Below are 16,847 nucleotides of genomic sequence, written 5' to 3'. Positions count from 1 at the left end.
TGTGAGAAAACTGGAAATTGCATGCAGAGCTGGATATAAATATTTTGGTATACGTTGAGGAATAGCATAGGCAAATTCAGAAAATCTCTGAATAGGAAATCTAAACAATAATAAACATACGTTCAGTATTATCTCTGTACGACGTACATATTTATGTACGAATATCTTCGAAGACTCTGTCAATGATGAATTATGTTGTTCAGATTATAATTATTGTAAATTATGAAGATCACAAGAAATGCTTAATTACCTTGTCCTAATCTAAGTCCAAACAAACCGTCAAGATTTATGCTGATATATTCCTGACTAAAGAAATCCAGCATCTTTTAGGAAATTCCAATTATGTTGATTGAATCTTTTGCTTCGTCTGAGCGTTTGTTGGCACCTTAAAACCATATGCTGATAATTATTAGTTATACAAAAATATACATTTATTTAGACACACACATACACACGTGATATATATAGAAGGAATGCACTAATAGTAAGAAGAGTACAAGCAGATATGTATATATAGATATACATATATAAGGATAGGTAGATTTTTTTTGAAAATGACTACATTGTTGAGAGCGAGAGACAAAGAAATTAAAAACTAATGATTTAATTATACTGAACACCTCAAAGTCTGTTTGTAATGGTTTATTTATACTCAAAACTCGAGGATTTGTGAATACTTTTTTTGACCATGTACTTTACAACTATCATGCGGGCACAAAGAAATCGATGACATGAATCAAAATATTTGAGATTTCGAACATATAGAATGATTTGAGAAGTCACATATTTCTCCATTTAATTTGTATGCCAAGTAGTATGTATTGAGTTTCCTATAATTATTATGTAAACAACATATCACAAACGCCACTTGTGGGTGCTAAATCATCCATGAACGAAATCTTCATGCAGATTATTTATTTTCAAATCCACACCTGTCTAAGAACTCTTACGAGTTGTATTTTGATCAATGAACACGCAATAAAATCGACGACATGCATTAAAATAGTTTGAAAAGCCATTGTTTTGAGTTAGTAATATGACAAACTGCCCGAGGTCAACTTGGGACCGGAATGTTGGCAAATTCCTGATACGTAGAAATGTTTTGATTACATTGTAACTAATAAGTAAATTATAAATATTTGTTCCTTATTCGTCAACACTTGCATTATACATAAAATATTCATGTTATCAAGTGTGCGCCAAAAATGTGATAGTGGCATTAACATTAACTACATGATGGAAATGGCACACACAAAAGGTGAAAACATATGTAGCCAGGCATTCAGAAGAAGGATGCACAACATAAGCAAAGTCTAAATAAAGGCGTTGATATATGCATTGTGACGAGATCGCAGGATATAAAACTTGCAGAACTCGAAGTATTAGGAATAGAACACGAACCCTAGTTCGAACAGAGTTACCTTATTTTCACCCAGACACGGACGTTCGTTTTTTAAAATAAAAATCTTGTATCCTTCTCTTAATATTTTCGATTTCCCCTATGGCAAGTGATTTGCTAGTCTGACCTTGGCCGAAATGAATATGAGTTTGTCCCGGGAGTCATACAAGGGGAAATCGAATAGTAAATCCATATATATATATATATATATATATATATATATATATATATATATATATATATATATATAAACGTCCATCAAGCAGGGTATTTGTTGAAGAGGAATTGTTGTTGCTGAGAATATGGAACTACCGCCACTATATATTTTGATGTATGTACTAGTGCATCACATCAATCGCAATATGATTTAGAATCACATGATGTCCAAACGCGTAAGCGTTACTACCAACTGTACATCCATACGATGTTTCTTTGACCTAGTCATATTTGCTGTGTGTATGACTTCAGGTCGTTCTTGAAGACATTCAGCATGCCTGTTGTGCCTGATATCTTTTTGCACAATGAACCCTTTTCCTCTTTATTTTCGGAATCGTGTGCATCAGCAAAGAATCGGTATCGTATAAAGCATATTGACATGTTCCTGATAAAAAGGTTTGATATTGTCTTAATAGACACATACATGAGCAGTTTCGACAAGTGCAGTAATGATGCGCCAACATTGGATTTATTAATTTGAGGTTTGATATTTAACAGGGTACAGTAACATGCCCAACATCAAAATGTTCCAGATTTCCAATGCCGGGTGAGTGATAAGCCTTCGACGCTTTTCTCGCTCACTTGAACGAACCAGGTCAATTCGAATTCTCTTTTCGTAAATTTTCCCATCGTCTTGCAAAATACATAATTATTCATGAGCTTAAATAACTCTTCTTCAAAGTCATACACACACACACACACATATATATATATAGTTTAAATTATTAAATATAACATAGAGTTGATTATATGTACTGTATTTTCGATTCCCACTCACACACGCAAACACACACAACTTGATATATAGGCATTCAAAATCACCGACAAGAAGATGTGAAATAAATATTGCTAAAAGTGGCTGAGAGGAACAAAATGTATGTTTGGCAGGTTGAAATCTACCCCAATATATTTTAATACGCCAAAGGGGTTTATTTACAGAGCGATTTCATCTCTGGAGTGAATCCCGCTAGAAGTCACTTGTTTGATTTCCAAGGTCTTGTATACAACTACAGTTGCAAATTGGAGATTCCAAAGTACCCAGACTATACATAATTTTTCTCTAAATTAATACATGACTACAAATCTCACAACTTCACAACTCGTCTGATATCCTCACAGCTGCATAGCTTTTTTCTCATTACCTTTCCTCAACGTAACGCCTGTATTTCATGTCGTGAAAATATACAACTGAACCACCTAATACAGGGAACTATTTTTCCTGCGCTACACTAGGACAGTGAAATCACGATTTTAAGCCTCATATCGCCTGTAACTGTGCACCATATTTTCCATAGTAACAAAAATAAACGGCGCCTCTCTATGACGAAAAAGTTCATCCTCTTTCATTCCATTGTGCAATTTACAAGTCTCCAATCATACATATTGTACGAGGAGAAACGCAATCAATCACCATAATTAGATTTTAATAGGGACTACTGAGCACCAGGGACACTTATGCATTTCTGACCTGAACTCACTAAAACTAAATCATGCTATCATGAAACCTCACCAACACTGCATTCCGTGACGTTTGCTCTTAGTAATTTGCTAATTATTCGGGCATGGGACTATGTCCCTTGCACCGACTTCTCACAATTAAACAGGTGATTACAAAAATCTAATAAATCCTTAAAATGGAGAGCTGTATAATCCGAATGTATTTTGATACATCTGATACAATTCAAGAATGTACGAAAACAAAGTATCTTAAATCGTTATAAAAATAGCCCCTACCATTATATCCACGTCACTGAAATGCCAATAAAAATATTCTGTTGGCATAAAGATCTAAGGTAGTTGTCTACTATATTCCCAAATTGTATCAGATGTTGTGCAAAAGAAATGTTAAATATTCAGGCAGATTCGAGCCTGATAAGCCTAAATTTCCATTCTGTCCGCGGCCGCCTCCAGTAGCTCAATAGTCTGAGGATCTGGTGTATAGATCACATATATCCCACCTCTGTCCGCGTTGGTTCTGTTCCCGGCACGGTAAACTCGGGTATGTCCGAAAAGTTTACTTGTTGCCTCCTGTGGGTCGGAGGTTCCTCCGTGGGCTTTCCCGTGTTCTTCTAGCACCAAATATTTGTGCCGCTATGAAGAGCCTGTCATGTGTTAAAAAATAGCGATTAATCCACAACAATTTTCCTGTCAGCTACGTTTTTGGCATATTTAATTCATAGATCCCTTCTCTTTTTATATCAAAGGTTCTCCAGAATCAAGAAAAATAATATAGATACGAAGCAGTTGACATATTAATATAAATCCAGTTGCTCCTGTGAGCTCTTGTTCTCATTCCTCCACTATTTTATCGACATTATTACTGTAAGTAACCAATCAGAAGTCATCATTTTATCATTTTTAAAAGAATACTTAACCCGAACCTTCTTCTATATATATTGGTCATAATCATGGAATGGTGATATATTTTGGTTTTGCCATGTTTAAACTCGACATTAATTTTTTTAATTGCGTATTTAATGTGTAGGAAGCTTGCACTGATCCATTTTGAATTTCAAGATATACACCATGGCGAGTTCTCTGTTTATAAAACCCCAAGAATATTCCTCCTCTCCCCTATTTCCGACCAACCGACCTCCAAGAAATGTCCGTAATGTTGCAATGTCTGTTGTGTGCAGTGTGCTGTCGTGTGTATGTGCGTGTACGTATAGCATGCGCGCGTGCGCGTGTATGTGTGTGTGTTTGTGTGCAGTTTCTGTTTTGAAAATGACTGGCCTGTTCACTATACTATTTTAGTTTCATGTTTATCAAAATAAGGTTTATTTGTTATTTATCATACATAAAATAGAGTTTATTTTATTTAGTGCCAGTCACCACTCTTACCTAATACACAAGCACACACAACAACACACCATGGAATAGATGTACTCCACGTCACTAACGTTAACCATGGGAATGACGAAAGAAAATACGATATTACTAAAAGTGGTAAACAGGAAGAAAAATTAGGTTTGGCAGATTCAACTTCATCCAGCTCTATCACATTTGGTTACATCTGATATGATTCAAGAATGTACTGAACAAAATATCTTAGATCGGTATGTAAATGAGAAAAAAGACGATTGTTATTTTACCGTGTCACTAAAATACCAATAAATTGTTCTGTCCAGAGACCGATCAAGATATTTTGTCTAGTATTATCAGATCGTAACATACGTTTTTGTGCGTAATTGGTTTTAAACATACAATACATTTGTAACTTCTGGCTTGATATAATCTGAAGGAAAATGATGGAATGTTGTTAGTAGTACTGTCAATGAACGATATGATAATCAAGGCCAGCACAAGACAGAGCAAATGCAGCAGTTGCCTATGTCCCCCGTAACTCAGTGAAATGTATTTTTTATCCATATTTTCTTTTACATATTTTCGGGAAAGGAGAACTTTTTAAAATAAATTCTCCAGGGTCTACAACCGCCTTAATATGGCCTCAGTAGTGGTATTACCTATATATACAAATAAGATGTTATTTAATATACAGTTAGAAATTCTAGTAGTATGAAAGTTGGGCGTTTTGCCATTTTGTCCAATTTATGTCGTTGACACCCTAGATAGCTTCTAACCCCTCACTAGAAAGCCCATAAGCGACCCATGCTTAGTAATTTTAATTTTCCACATACTTGAATTAGTGGTGGGGATACGGACGGCTCGAGTCTTATACGAATGTCAGTTCTACAAATAGTTTTCATAAAGGGACAAACACCAGTTTGATACTACTTGGCAAGCTTGCTCTAGATGTGAATGCATATAGTGACGCAGAGCAGTAATCGTTATTGTCACTACTCAATAATCTCCTTTCGTATTTAATGTAAAAACGCTTTTGTCATTTGTTCACCTTGTTCTGCTCCATGTTGTTGTCTTAGATAATATTCCCTTAGTTTCATTATAAAGTGTGCGGCTACTGCCGTAACATCTGAAGTTTTATTATATAAGTACGCATTGTTTATGTATTTTTGTTCATATTTTCTAGTAACTTATATGTCATTGGATACTGATATTATATCTTCGAATATTGATTTTATTTCTCTCATATCAGAGTTAGTATCGATAGAATTCCTTTTGAAAGGTCTTAAAGCTGTTAATTATAAACTGTAAATCTTTGATTGTTATCAGACGGTTTTACCTTAGGGGAATATTTGAGCTCATTCCACATCTGACATAATCTGTTGAGCTTATTCAATATCGTTCTTAAACTTCTCTTGCAGGAGCATGATCATGAAGGCCCTTTATTACCATAATAGTTTCTGGAGAAAGGTCTACTTGTGTTTTTGGCATTTGCATATCCGTGTACATTATTAATAGCAGATTACTCGACTTTTACATTTTGCTAATCAGCGCTGTTTCTTATTTGTGATCGTAATATTCGGTGTTTTCTCATTTTCGCTAGCACTGTCTCAAGTTCAACTGTACTGATTATTTTATCTTCCATTGCCATCGAGCAGTGTACTGATCCTATTCAGACTGCTTCGTACGGCTGCCAACAGTTCGGAATAGAGGCGTATCGAAATTAATCTGCTAGCACCACCAGAGACACCTTTTACTATAGACATAGCTACAACAATAATACCGATTGCTGCAATTACGATGGTTGTTGTTCTCGTGATTCCAGTCACACAACGACCAACAGTCGTATATGCAGCAAGACTGTAAATAGGATATACTACCAAACATGCGCATGTGTACTTCATAGTCAGCGTGGTTCTCTTGGTAATTCCATGTCGCAACTGTTATTCCGATTATTTTTTTCGTCGGTTCGTCGTTCGTCTATTAAAAATACAATCGCATATTTTAATTATGTGGCAATTATACATTTTCCGCTCAGCCGAATACGCAGACGCACTTCTAGTCGACTACCCATTTTTACTGATACAATAGTCATAAAATAAAACATAATTCTGCCGCGAGCTCTAGGGATCCCGCACTTTGTTTTGGAAAACACACTGATTACACCAGCACGTTTTGTATCGAACAAATCGTCTTTGTCCAATAACTGCTATCCCAATAATTGCGTCCTTGTTAAATTTTAGTCGAATATGTTTGCGTTTGCTACCCTAGTCAACGCTAGTTTAACATTATTAACAGGAATTGTACCCGGAGAGGATACATCGGTGTATTCTACTTTGCCATCGTAGAAACAATCCTGTTGAGGTTTTGCATCTGCTTTTGCATATAACGCTTGAGCTTTTCACGTTTGCTTGAGATGATTCCAAGCTAATCGATTAGATAGTTGTACATCAAGGTAGTTCCAGCGAGCGATTTCTATTTAGTGCTTAACATCATTATATTGCACTGTGTACGGCGGTCTGGTAACGCAGTTTTGTCGTAGATATTCGTCGACAAGTGGAACAAAATTATCATCTTTGTTAACATCCGCTATTAATTGCTTTAACACCCCGTCGATGGTAAATTCCGCAACTTCGTCATAATCAATTACTTACATAAATGATTAAATCCAAGCATAAACACAAACACCAAAGGTTATTAAGTAGCCGTATCGATATATGTGTATTGCTTCAAGCAGAATTTGATTTTAGCTGTCAGTGCTATTGATCTTGATTACGTGAAAGATTTTGGAATACAGTCGAAAAGCTTGTCACATATTATTGCTTGTGGACCAGGTTGATCATTTATCAACCTTAGCGCATTCTGTAATTTTGACTGCGATTGTATACTCATAAGTGGACAACCACTCGCTGGACACCGACAACGGTTCCAGTGCTAACGAAAACTGTTATGTGTGTGGTGAAGTTCTTCAAGGAATTCTAGATACATCTCAGAGAAGTATCCGTAGTCGCTGTTGCTGTTGTATTCGTGTATTAGCGTCTGAAGTGAATCTTCAGTCCAATTAATCAAGGAAAGCCCACTAACAGGCAATGGTTACACCATTTCCTAGCCATAAAGAGTATGTATATCTTGATATATAATGCAACTGTTTGGGGCAGATGAGTCATATCCGTTTATGTTTGGGTTGTTTGTGAACGCCTATTAATAGCTTGCCATTGAAATTCTGCCACGAAGTGTGCGCTCAATCAACCCATTCTTGTCAGCATCAGTGAACAATTCCAATTCGATTTTTGTTTTAGACAATAACTAAATAGTGCGCGGGATCATGCTTATACACTCGCTAATAAGTGTCGCGAAATGCTTCCAATCCATGCGCGAGAAACACCATATCAAGAAGACATCAAGGAGAGTCACCAATATTACTGCAAATGAATGCGGACTAGACTTTGTTTGCCTGTTCATGATCATTTTCTGAAATACCTTCGTAATATATTGATGAATACAATGCTTCAGTCAATGGCAATTGAGTTTCGGTAAACGTTTGCAGTTATGCAATCGTTTTCGAGCTAACAAATCAGTGTTAGTGGTATATCGACTAGCGATCCTACAACAGTAATGTTGATGGTCGCCGAGAAAGTGTTGGATGCTTGATACATGCATTTAATGTCTGCATGGAAATGTCTTAATCTCGTACTCGCTGTGTAGGTTAATCAACCAGACAAGAGTTTGTATCCATATGTAATGAGATAGAGATTCTGAACCAATCATATCACTCAGGATCACAGATCAATCTGGGTCCGCTCGCTTTGTACTCGTGGGGATAGCGCAAGAAGATAAAGCCTTATCTTCCCAGTGAACACATTAACAGAGATACCCAAGTTAAGTGTTTTAAACTTTTCGAGTGTAAATTTAGTAAGCTGCACCGTAAATGTTATATAACTACAACTTGAATGTATATGTCAAGAGACCATCCTGATCCTACATTAGAGTATTTCTTTAATTCTTGAGAGTCGTTTCAATGCCTTTATTGGTTTCATCAATGACAGAGTTGGTGTCTTTACGGTACGAGATTGTTTGAGCACCAACGTGAATCTACGGGATTGTGAATTGAGAAAATTCATCCTTTCCACGATTAAGTGACACAGATAAAAGCAGCTGAAGAACAACATTCACTTTAACTTCAGAGGTACCAGAGTGTTGTAACACGTATAATAATTCCTAGAATCATATTTGGTCGCAGTTGTCTAGCGTCTTTGTCTGGATTGTATGTGTGTGGGATGGTTTCCACATAATTTTCAAAATCAACGACTGCGCATGTGAAACTTAAATTCTGATGTATTTGCTGTCCTTTGGTGGCCGTCTCAGTAGCAATGGCATGTGAAATACGGCGACGACGTTCTGTCTCACGAACATACTAGGCATTCTTTAAATAACAGTCTTTGTAACGTCACGACAAAGACATTAATTGGGAAATACTGTATCATTATTTAAAAGTATCAAATCACATGATGGATATTAATTCATTACTGTATTTCAAAGAATGATAGCACATGACGGACATTAATTAATTAGTGGGTTTCAAACATAATGCACATAATGGATTTTAATTCATTTGTGAATTTTATATGTGTGTAAAGACGTATCGAACCGTTTTGTCTATGGCATATGCAGATCGTCTTAGTATTACAGATACATTTGTTTAATATAAATGTAGTCACCTTCAAATATTGTAATGGTTGTATTTCCGTTTTTATAGCATTATATCCATTTTCGATGAGAGTTCTTTCGCATGAACAGAAACAGTGTTTGAACCCAATTTGACGTCTTGTATATTGAATACTAGAAATCTCAAGGTTAATACTGACTGTAATTCCTCCCAAGGAAAGACAGTACGGAGAATTAATATTTTCTGTAACGTTGCAAGACATCACTGAGCTGGTAAAACAGTCGAAGAATCAGAAAGACTCGTACATTCTTTCATTTAACTTTACTCATCTAGCTGTGTACGTTTGGCCATTTATAAATGCCAGTTTAATTCTTTAATACAAATATTTTCTTCCACAGCTGGTGTAAAATGTTCTCCACCAAAATAATATCCACACTATATAGTGGAAATCAATACCGATATTATGTATCAGTACAGAACTTTTTGTAGTATAGCCAAATTCAATAATATAGGCCTGCTGATCATTTTCATAATAAACAATTGTGTCTGGTATAGTAGTGTGACGGTATATAGATATAGATCACCGCCTTCTATACCCCATGACTTTCTCCTTTGGTGTGGACACATATTGGTCACTTCCACAGATTACAATCCGCAAACCAAACGCATGGGGCTGGAAGGAAGTGGCCTATATCAATAACCACAATTTAAAACCGCCACTATAACACTTCTATATTGCACCTCTCAAATGATTATAATGAATATAATATAAATCATTAGGTAAAATAAACTACAGTTATGTATATTTCTCATATGTAGAATACAAAATATCCTGGTAGGAAAGACAAAATGGGTATGACTTGTGTTGAGTTCCAAACTTAAATATAAGAGTATAGGATTGATTTCTACTTATTGCGAGTGTGGCAAGATAAGGAAGACATATACCATATATAGTCTGAGGAAAGTGACATGGCTTCTAACACTTATGACTGTCTACTAAATTGGACCAACCTTCTTCTTAAATCTTGCAAGACGAAAAATTTCCAGTAAGACCAGTCACACTTCTCTCTGCTTCTAATTGTAGTTTATCTATTCTGAGAGAACCTTCAGCCGAACAACCATCTTACCCAACATTATCATAATGAGCGGATGTATGTACAATATATCTTTGTTAACGTCTAAATTTGTATTTAAGTATTTGTAAGGCATTCATTACGTATGAGGTCGACATAAATATGTTATCAATTTGGTTAGTCTAGTTGCCAAGTCTACTGATAGTTACGCCAAGATGTTTATAAAACTCAACGAAAGACATGATACCGTTTTTGAATTTTATTTCAGGACAATCCGGCTCGAGCTACCGCGAGATCGAAATTATTTCAGTTTTGGTTGGATTGCAGTCTGATAATGACTGCCCTGACCAATCGTCAATCATTTGCAAATCTGTGCAGTACATATTCAATTACGCATGTATTATTTAACAAATATGTTATTGAGCTAAGTAGGGCTCTTTGGGGGACCCTTACACCCGGCCTCGAAATATTTAGCCCCTATGTGACAGTTGCACGTTAATGTTGTCCGGAAAACCCACGTGATCTTATAAGAGCGCACTTTTGCGGAAGCTACCATAACTTCGGGCTACCTTTGCTTTGTTTACCGTCTTGTAGCATATTTTGGACAAACTAGTGTCTCGACACAAAAATCAAATCAAAGACAGTTATTGACCATATCCAGGGAGCGGTGCTGAAAACCGGCGTGGCAAATCGCAATGTCCACCCAAACATTGGTAGTAACAGAGGTAGATTACGATGGACAATAGAGAATATAGAAACAGATACAAGCAAAAGAGCTCGATCCGCATGTTAAACGCAAAACAACCCGATTCGAGTACACCTACAATTGCTATCTTCTTGACAAAGCAAATGTTCCTTTAAATGCTTATGGAGGAATTGCAGACGTTTTTGGCAGATTTTGATGGACGACTACTTCCCACGGATATGGATTTTACTCCATCGATTACAGGCGCGATGTCTCTGGTGTTCTCAGTCGTCTATGCCTTGTAAATTCCCTACCTGGTCAAGGGTTTCGATTGCAAAATGACGACACACCCGTTTACGATGCAGAAGGCACAATTCTGGACAATAGAAAGAGCGTTGGAGAATATTTTCGTATCTACAGCAAGCCCTTGAAGAAGACACGGTACTATGCAAACTATACAAAGCACACTTTTCCAGTTCGATTCCGGGAATTTTCGCGTATCGTTCGGTGGCCACATAGCAGACTACGCCGACTGTCCAAGCGTGCACTTGAAAGAAACTTTTTCTGCATCTGGATGTACATGCATGAGGATGCACACATATAAGCTAAACCAAGCGTTTCCGTTTGCAACCGTCCAGTTCAAATACACAGCGCTCCAGATCCATCGATGCTACTTCAATATTCCACATTTGTATCGTTGTGTTCGAAAGAGCTGTGTTATTGATTTAGAACAAACATTCTGGCCTCAAGAGGAAATTGAAACCAATTATTGCATTTCGCTGATGTCTACCGAAGATAGAAAAGAGTCTGTCGGAGATAGGAAATGCAAGGACGTTTAAATTGTGGCTACAATAAACCATAGAAATACGTGCCCAGTCTCGATTGCGAATAAAACAAAATCCGATAGAGGACCTGGAAAATGTCCGGCTGTGCACAAGCATACAAAAGAACGTCCAAACGAGTTCTATAGTAATATCCTAGAAAAGAGACAAAATTGAAAACATGTAAACAATGAAACAGACTCTACTGCTAGGATTTCGACGCTACAGGGTCTATAGTATTGTTGAAGTGAGAGTCGTTCGATGTCCAGACAGTGTGCAAGTCGTCTATATACAGTTTGAGCCACAAAAGTTCTAGAACCTATACTACAGTTTTGCGAAAAATATGTCTTGCAATACAATGAAAAAAGACATAGATCGTCGACCTTCTACATGTCAACTCGCAACCTACAAGGCGTGTCCTGCTAGAGATCGATGACTTGTACTCGTTCCACAACAGCAACAGCAGGGAGATATTTGGAACAAAAATACGTGTCCTACAGAGACATGAACGGAAAAATACACAAAATTGTCAAAGCACTCTATGCTGCAATACAACGCATGGGCTCGGTGAAGCATGTTGCAGAAGTGATGGGAATGCAAATACTAAGCGTTGACTAACCACCAAACATAACTTACTTATTGGTTGTGCATGGGTCTACCAACTTGTAGTACGCGAACCCTGCCAAAACCTATGAACTGAAAATCACAACTAGGATTCCACAATGCCTTGCATTGCACAAACCGGCCACGTTAATGTATCCACATATTAGGAGGGTAGAGATTTCGTTATATTGTCCTCGTTTTTAATTTGCAATTGCAGGCAATTTGGCAGCATCGAAAACATAAAACACTTTGCTCCATTTTTCTTGGCAATATTTTCCTAGCCCTGCATTTGGAAAGTCCGCAATTTAAAGCGGTTTTTCATTTCTCCTGCTCGCCTGGACGAAATATATGCACGTTCTCGAATACGATATATATCTGAATCCGTTTTGTTATTGGCCGATGTAGTGGACAGCGTTGATAATGCTATTTCATATATCCTGGACAAATTCACTGTTCTATTGGAAATTCACCGATCCACAACCTGTTTTCGTGTTTTGATTTTTTTAGTGCAACGGTCATTTCTTGGGTTGTATTCGACAGCAAAGTAGGTCGGATCTATGCAGCAGACAAAAGCCAAAACGCATGTGGTAAATAAAAAATGACTGTATTCCGCTTTATTTTCTGGTGTAAATTTGTGGTACATTTTGCAGACCAGGTCGAAACACGTATCTGTATCCATGTAACCTCCGATAGTCAACCGGATAGTTTGGGTGTCTTGCTGCCATCAGTGTTTAACCCATTATAGCTGTTGGAGATACTCAAGCTGACATACTACCGTCTGCTTCTGGATTTGGTTGTTTTTCAATATCAGTCTTTCCCCTTTATGATTTTTTGCCACAACCGTCCGAATTTCCTCCATACGATTCTGTAAAGCAGTTTCCAACCTGTGGAAAACTTGTGGATGGTAATGGTGTTGCATTGGAAAAGTATGTGGTAGAACAATAGTCAAGTATAAAATATTTTGCCCGTGGCAGAGTATGTGGCAGAATAAAAACTAGTGGAATACAAGGAATGTTCCATGGAGGATCGTGTGGCAAAGCTGGAAATGTATGCGGTGGATCAAAACAAGTGGAAGACCGGGTAGTTCCATTGGAGGATCGTTCGGCCTGTTCAGTACCTAAAAAACACCCGATTGAGGACTTGACATTATGCGTTATTATACAGACATATACACACACACTCATATACATATACTTTCTCACACCATCTGCATATATCCAACAGTTTTCGCTAGCACATTGCTGGCTACAGCAAGTAGTCTTCCGCGTGTGGAGACATTTGTATTGATTCTTTTAAATCATATATATTAATAACATAATATTTCGCTGTTTAACTGGGGGGAAGGTTCCATTTAAAATTTATTTCCCAATCACGGTGTTGTTTGTTTCAACAGGAGTTATAGTAACCATAAACAGCTTACTCTGGATAATTCGATTTTATTAGGGGAGGGGATCCGTCTTTTCGTCAATAGGGCCATACAAATTATTTTTTGAGGTGGGGTTCCGCACTCATTGCTGCTAACAGAAAATGGGAGCTGGTATATAATAGATGTATGCATATAATTTAAGCACAAATATTAAATGAATCATTAAATGAATAAGACAATAATAAACTTTCTTCACACTTTCAGTCACTTAGTAATGGAAATATCAAACAAATGCTTAAACATTTAACTGAGTAATTTTTTCTATAATACTATTTATACTTGTTTTCTCATGGTGAAATCTAAATTGAAGAACGTTTGTGTTGGTTTCTTTGGTACATATTTAGCTGTTGGTGTGGTCAACCACAGTCTTTTATCATTCGTTTACCTTTTCCCAATCACGTTTTTGAGTCGGAAGGCAACCACCCACAGCAAACTTCCAACTTTTCCAGATATCGCTCATCTGCCTTCCACGGTCACTATGCACATTGTAGCATCATGTTGTCAATATATTGCAAAATTTACCTAAATTTGTTATGTAGTAGTATTTTCACTGCAGAATTGTTTGTTGGTAAAACAGGGTTGGCAACAGTGAGTGTTCTTATTTCAATAATCAATACTTGTCGATTTGGTTGGTAGGTCTGATCTACGCATTGATGGAAATGAACCCGGAAGTTATTCTCTATCAATTGTTTTCTTACCATTGCTGTTGTCGTCGATTGAAACTGTTCGGATGCGGTTCGATAGTCTGAACGGTAGAGATTTCAATTTTTCTGAGGATCGCAATTGCTAAATATGGTTCTATGGGATAATTTTTCTATCCAGAGGGAAGATTGATCCCTTTTTGCATGAACCCATTGCAATCAAACATCCGGGGTGAAATAGTTAATCTTTTTTGAATCGACCACCTACTACTAAAAAGATATGAAATATTGCGGCTCCAAAGTTATTTACCGCCACCGGCAGATATGTCCGAGAAAATGTTTCAGATCCAACGATTAGTGATTGACTCTGATTTCGGAGTTCACCAAATAAACGGAAACCTTTTCTTATCAAGAACGTCTGACAATTTTAGCATCATATAATTTTTTATGTTACCTGCCAAATTTCTTATTGCTTGTATGAAACGATGTATATGGCAATAGTTGCCGATTAGTTAGCAAATCATATCTAGGAGAATTATCTGCCGAAATAAGATTATGTCCAACCAGATCTCTTAAATTGCTTCACGCTAACTTTGACAGGGTCTAGTCAGCCGTTCAATCAGACCGATATGTGATCTTTGCTATATAAGAATCTGATAAAGTTTTATACAAACGTTTGCAACGATAACCCAGCGTTAAAAAACTACCGCCTCCGAAAACCCCACAAAAAACAGAAAAAGAAACAAACAAAAACCTATGTTACAAACGCTAGTAAGTTAGCAGGGTAGTGAACGTTGAAATTAGAAACTTAGATTATTTAAATGCACAATTTTCATTTGTAATAATACATATAAAAGTGTTTAAGTATAACAGTTAATCTCTTTTGAACAAGATTCTTGCAAATCGTCTGACTGTGGAATTAAAACACCCTGTATAGTTATTAGGCGCGCATTACCAACTTCCGCACCAATGCATTATACCGCCTCCAGTGTATATTCTTGATATGTTCACATTTATTTATTGTGTATAAAAAATGTTGGTGGCCTTTACGGTATATATGATGTATGTTCCTTCATATAAAACAGAAGACAAAGAAAATTAAATGAGCAACATGTATCGGTTATAATCAAGTGTACAGATTTTGCACAGACTCTCAACGGGAGTAGATCCCCAGAGTCACCATACAGGTATAACTGGACTGTGATGGCTCACTTGCACCACTTACTTTCCTAATCATATTGATAATTGATAGCTAAATCATTATCCACGTTATGCAATGCGTCAAATAACGCTCAGATTTCCCACAGTATATTGAATAGTAATTATTCATTTGACCAATTCGCACTTGTTTGTTTCCTTCTCTATCACATCATCTATTATCTCTATGCTACATACGATGGCTTCTAAACTTTTTATTTCCTCGACTTTTAACCTTCTTCTGATGCGTTAATGTTATCGATATTTTAATTTCCACAGTCTACATTTGATGTTTCCTTAATTTTGCATACAATTTCGTTTCAAGATTAAACCCATCTAAAGTTGCAATTACAAGAGTTACTGTGCCAACATATCCACCAAGTTCCCTTTTATTCTCAAACGAACGACACTAAATAACTATAATCTCCTGTACTTATTCCAACTGGTTACTATATAGTAAACTTTTATAAGTTATTTAGACTGTCTGAAGATTGTTTGGTTAATATCGTGTCTGGCTGTTACAACTTGAAACGTGGTGTGAGGTTTTAAAGCTGAAATCAATGTAGTATTTCTAACTGCAAAATTAAGCCTCAACTGAAGAAAGAGATATATCACCTGGACTAACATGGACAATATTACTCCCAGTTTGCTAATGTCATTTATTATGTGACCTATGCTGGAATTTGTTTGCATAAGGAGCTGGAGAAATCTTATCACCTGTTGGCGAGAAAGAGAATCAGCTAAATTGTTTCGAAGACCAGGCACGTGACGCATACGGAAGAAAAAATTGAAGTCGTGCAATTAAATATATACTGTGAGTTTCTCTGTAGAATTGCTTATTAATAATGTCCACTAGAACCATGTTATTAGTCTGGATATGAATACCGTTATTGGCAAGAAAGGGTCCACATATTTGCATAGTAATGCCAACTGGGTTGAGATCAAGTAGAGCAATGTTTTTTGTCCTTTCCACTCCTCATTCCTAAATGCCATGAAACGATCTAGAGCCTAAAATACCCCAAGAGCCTACAGTACCAGCAGCGTCAGCAAAGTGTTCAACCAGTGGTCCAGTAAGAAAAACGAGAGACTCTTGAGAGAATACACTGACTCCACATAATCAAATCAGATTATATTGCTTTAGAAGTCAAATGGGGTGGAAGGAATGTAACAATTTAATTATGAGACTGATGAGGCGATGAAGGAATACTCGTCATATGAAAACCATGTCACAAGTGAAATTAAGTGTACCAATGAAGTGTAATCTTTAGTTTCTGTAGGCATATGCGTATCAGTTCATTAATGTACCAAGGTTTCGAGC

Source organism: Sinohyriopsis cumingii, chromosome 18, assembly GCF_028554795.1.
Source record: "Sinohyriopsis cumingii isolate HCF-2022 chromosome 18, ASM2855479v2, whole genome shotgun sequence".
Lineage (NCBI taxonomy): Eukaryota > Metazoa > Mollusca > Bivalvia > Unionida > Unionidae > Sinohyriopsis > Sinohyriopsis cumingii.
Note: the sequence above shows the minus strand (reverse complement) of the source record.